General features: G+C 36.2%; 1 non-coding gene across 1 annotated transcript; it reads left to right on the top strand.

Annotated features, from left to right (window-relative positions):
- The first annotated feature begins 4,021 nt into the window (after positions 1-4,021).
- Positions 4,022-4,128, top strand: LOC139879198 (small nucleolar RNA R71). The gene has a single exon (XR_011770050.1). It is a non-coding gene; the product is annotated as a small nucleolar RNA R71 (small nucleolar RNA).
- The last annotated feature ends 1,049 nt before the right edge of the window (positions 4,129-5,177 follow it).

Genomic DNA, 5,177 nt, shown 5'->3' with positions numbered 1-5,177 from the left:
AACTCGTGCATCGTTAGTTGGGAGATCTTGTGCTTCCGCCTATTTAGATACATAATCAATAGCTACGAGTGTATATAGATTATTATGAGATTTTGGAAATGGACCCATAAAGTCAATACCCCAAATGTCAAATACTTCATATACTTGGATGACATTTTGTGGCATTTCATCACGTTGACTTATTTTTCCGGCCCTTTGACATGCATCACAGGATTTGCAAAGAAGGTGTGCGTCTTTGTAAATTGTAGGCCAATAGAATCCAGCATCATAAACTTTTCTTGCTGTTAGTTGAGGCCCATAATGCCCTCCTGTTGGTCGTGTGTGACAATGGATTAATATTTTACTAGCTTCATCTCCAAATACACATCGGCGTATTATTCCATCGGGACAACTTTTAAACAGATGTGGATCTTCCCAAAAATAGTGTTTTATATCACTGAAGAATTTCTTTCGTCTTTGGTACGATAATCCTTTTTCAAGGAATCCACAAACTAAGTAGTTTGCATAGTCTGTAAACCATGGAATTTCTTTATAATCTATCTTCAATAGATATTCATCAGGAAAGTTGTCTTGTATGGCCGATTCATTTAGAACTTCTAATTCGGGATTTTCAAGACGAGAAAGATGATCAGCGGCGAGATTTTCTACTCCTCTTTTATCTCGGATTTCAATATCAAACTCTTGTAAGAGTAAGATCCAATGGATTAATCTTGGTTTAGCATCTTGTTTTGAAAATAGGTATCTAAGAGCAGAATGGTCGGTATAGACCATCGTTTTTGCTAGAACGAGATATGATCAAAATTTGTCAAAAGCAAAGACAATAGCAAGGAGTTCTTTTTCAGTAGTTGTATAGTTCGTTTGTGCTCCTTGTAACGTCTTACTAGCATAATATATAGGTTGAAATCATTTTTCAATCCTTTGTCCTAAAACGGCTCCCATTGCAAAATCACTTGCATCGCACATTAGTTCAAATGGTAGATTCCAATTTGGTGTTATCATGATCGGCGCATTAGTGAGTTTCTCTTTAAGAATATTAAAAGATTTGATACACTCATCTGAAAAGATGAATGGAGCATCCTTTTCTAGGAGTTTATTCATAGGAGTGGCAATTTTAGAAAAATCTTTTATGAAACGTCAGTAAAAACCGGCATTCCCTAGAAAACTCCTAACTCCTCTAACATTGGTGGGATGTGGAAGTTTAGCAATTACATCTACTTTATCTCTATCCACTTCAATTCCTTCTTTTGAAATTTTATGACCAAGAACGATGCCTTCTTTAACCATGAAATGGCATTTCTCCCAATTAAGTACTAGATTTGATTGTTCGCATGTAATGAGCATTCGTTCAAGATTAGCTAGACATGATTCAAATGTATCACTGAAGACTGAAAAGTCATCCATGAAAACTTCCATGCATTCTTCTATCATGTCATGAAAAATCGCCATCATGCACCTTTGAAAGGTTGTAGGGGCGTTGCAAAGTCCAAATGGCATGCGTTTGTAAGCAAAAGTACCATAAGGGCACGTGAACGTGGTTTTCTCTTGGTCCTCGGGTGCTATTGGAATTTGAAAATATCCGAAAAATCCATCTAGAAAACAATAGTAACTATTTCCGGCTAATCTTTCCAACATTTGATCAATGAAAGGTAAGGGAAAGTGATCTTTTCTGGTGGCGTCATTTAATTTTCTATAATCAATACATACACGCCATCCTGTTACAGTCCTAGTAGGAATAAGCTCATTTTTCTCATTTGTAATGACAGTCATGCCACCTTCTTAGGTACGCATTGGACTGGGCTTACCCATGGACTATCAGAAATTGGATAAATTAAACCTGCATCTAGCAGTTTAATAATCTCTTTCTTAACTACATCTTGCATATTAGGATTTAGTCTTCGTTGGCGTTGCACATACGTTTTATGACCTTCTTCCATAAGGATTTTATGTGTGCAATACGAAGGACTTATTCCTTTAATATCATGAATCTTCCATGCAATGGCTGGTTTATGAGCTTTCAACACAGAAATGAGTTGTGATTTCTCATTTTCAGTAAGAGAAGACGATATTATTACAGGTAATTCAGATTCACCATGTAAATAAGTGTATTCCAAATGGTTTGGAAGTGGCTTTAACTCTAATTTCGGAGGTTCTTCTATCGATGATTTGTATCGATATCTGTCTTCTTCATTTAGCATTTGGATTTCTTCTGTTGTTGGCTCATATCCATTAGCTATAAGTGTAGCTAACATTTCAGCTTCATCAATTGGTTCATTACCTTCTCCTAAAGAACATTCTCATGTTCCTTGTAATTCTGGAAATTCTTCTAATAATTCTGCATGTGCATCTATAGTTTGAATATAATAACATGTATCATCTGCAGATTGTGGTTGTTGCATTGCTCTATCAACTGAAAAGGTAACACTCTCGTCCTCTATACTTAGGGTCAGTTTCTTACCGAACACGTCTATCATTGCTTTAGCCGTGTTTAAGAATGGTCTTCCTAATATGAGAGGAACTTGAGAATCTTCTTCCATGTCCAGAACAACAAAATCTACTGGAAATACTAAAGTACCAACTTTAACTAGCATGTTCTCCATTATCCCTCTAGGATATTTTACTGATCTATCGGCTAGTTGTATGCTTATTCTGGTTGGTTTCAATTCTCCAAGGTCTAGTTTAGCGTATAGTGAATACGGCATTAGATTTATACTAGCACCTAAGTCTGCCAATGCTTCTATTGAACTAAGACTACCCAGAAAACATGGAATTGTGAAACTTCCTGGATCAGATAATTTTTCTGGTATCTTATTCAACAGCACTGCTGAACAATTAGCATTCATGGTAACAGCCGAGAGTTCTTCCATTTTCTTTCTATTTGAGATTAGATCTTTCAAGAATTTAGCATATCTAGGCATTCCTGAAATCACATCAATGAAAGGAAGATTTACATTTATCTGTTTAAACATATCCAAGAATTTGGATTGCTCGGCTTCAAGTTTCTATTTCTTCATTTTACTCGGGTAAGGAAGTGGTGGTTGGTATGGTTTAACATAAGGTTTAGCCTTAACTGTGTTATCTTCATTAACCTTTTCAACTACCGGTTCTTTTTTCTTATCTTGATCAGGTTGTGGTTCTTGTGGAGTAGAATAGCTTCATCAGAAGTTACAGGTATTTCAGGTGGTTTAAGTGTTGTACCACTTCTTGTGGTAATGGCTTTAGCTGTTTCATTCCGGGGGTTAGCGTTTGTATCACTAGGTAGACTTCCCGGTTTTCTTTCACCTATTAACCTTGCTAGGTTACTTACTTCTTGTTCCAGATTTTGAATAGAAGCTTGTTGATTTCTAAATGCTTGAGCATTTTGTTCATTGGTTTGTTTCTGAGATGTGAAAAACTGCGTTTGAGTTTCAACTAGCTTCGTCATCATATCTTCAAAATTCGGCTTTTTATCATCGGTTTGTTGTGGTGGTTTGTTTTGAAAATTAGGTCTTTGCTGATTGTAAGTATTATTGGATACTTGTTGATTGCTAGGACCTTGTTGGTTGTTGTATGGAATATTTCTATTATAATTCTGGTTTTGATTGTAAATAGGTCTTGGCGGTTGATAATTATTCTGATAATTATTTCCAGGCCTTTGGTTTATGTATGAAATATTCTCTCTTTGTTCCATTGTTAATTCAATACTGAGACAATCTTTTGTCAAATGTGGTCCTCCACACTGCTCACAACTAATTCGTATTGAGTGAATATCCTTAGTCATCTTTTCCATTCGTCTCTTCACAGCATCTATCTTTGCGGAAATGGAATCTAAGTCATTGCTAGAATCGGCTCTAGCTGCTTTAGATGATCTAACGATATCTTTTTCTTGGTGCCACTCATGTGAGTGGGAAGCAGTGTTATCAATAATTTTGTAAGCATCAGTTTCGGTTTTCTTCATAATAGAACACCAGCTGCTATATCTATGTCTTTCCTTGTAGTGATGTCGCATCCTTGGTAGAATATTTGTACTATTTGACAGGTGTCTAAACTATGTTGCGGACATCCTCTTAACAACTTTCTAAATCTTGTCCACGCCTCATATAGAGTTTCATTTGGCTTCTGTGTGAACGTAACAATTTCTCCTTGAAGTCTTACGGCTTTAGATGCAGGAAAGAATTGTTTAAGAAATTTTTCAACTAAAACGTCCCATGTATCAATCGCCCCTTCAGGTAACGATTCCAACCAATCTTTGGCTTCTCCCTTTAAAGTCCAGGGAAATAACATGAGATATATCTGTTCATCCTCCACTTCTCGAATTTTAAATAGTGTACAGATCCTATTAAAGGTACGTAAATGTTCATTTGGATCTTCCTTCGGCACACCACTAAATTGGCATTGATTAGTCACCATGTGTAGAATTTGTCCTTTGATTTCATAATCTGGCGCATTAATGTCTGGATGAGTAATTGCGTGACCTTGGCCAGTGCGTTTAGCTCTCATTCGGTCTTCCATACTTAAAGGTTCCAGATTCTCCATAATTGAATTTGTTGAATCGGAATCACTAGAGGATTCTGATTTAATGGTTCGTTCCTCAACAATCTCTGTTTGAATGATTGGTGGTTCCGGAGGAAAATTTAATGGTTCAGGATCTACGAGTCGTCCCTGAATATTCTCCGGATTCTCAATTGTGAGGTCGGGTTCAAAAAATGGATTATCGGAAATTTGAACTGAAGTACTTGGTCGACTGGATGACGATTCTAAAGAAAAATTAACGGCAGTAATATTTGCTAAATGTCTTGTTCTAGTGACAGGTGGTGAACGTACAAAAGGTGGTGAACGTCTTGCTCGGTGCATTCACTGAATATCCTGTTAGTTTTTAAAAAGAAAGAAAAATTATAATAAGTTATCCAATCAATAGACTTTTCTGATTTTGCCCACGTTTTGAATAGCCAAAAGATGCAGCAGAGGGGCAGGATTCATTTGGTCTCAATATAATTAAGGACTGTTTGGCTCCAATAACCCGGTCCACGTACAAATCCAACTATTACTACGAACCAGAAAATTTTGATGTCTATCAATTTAACCACTTAAAATAAATTTTCGTAATTTTAAGAAATTTAGATAAGAAGTAGAATAAAAATCTATGTCCTAAAACTAGAATAGCGAGAAATAAGAAAGAAAAAGAGTTCGTCGAAAAAAGG

The sequence above is a fragment of the Rutidosis leptorrhynchoides genome, chromosome 11, assembly GCF_046630445.1.
Source record: "Rutidosis leptorrhynchoides isolate AG116_Rl617_1_P2 chromosome 11, CSIRO_AGI_Rlap_v1, whole genome shotgun sequence".
NCBI lineage: Eukaryota > Viridiplantae > Streptophyta > Magnoliopsida > Asterales > Asteraceae > Rutidosis > Rutidosis leptorrhynchoides.
The sequence above is the reverse complement of the archived record's forward strand: the minus strand, read 5'-3'. Positions and strand labels throughout refer to the sequence as shown.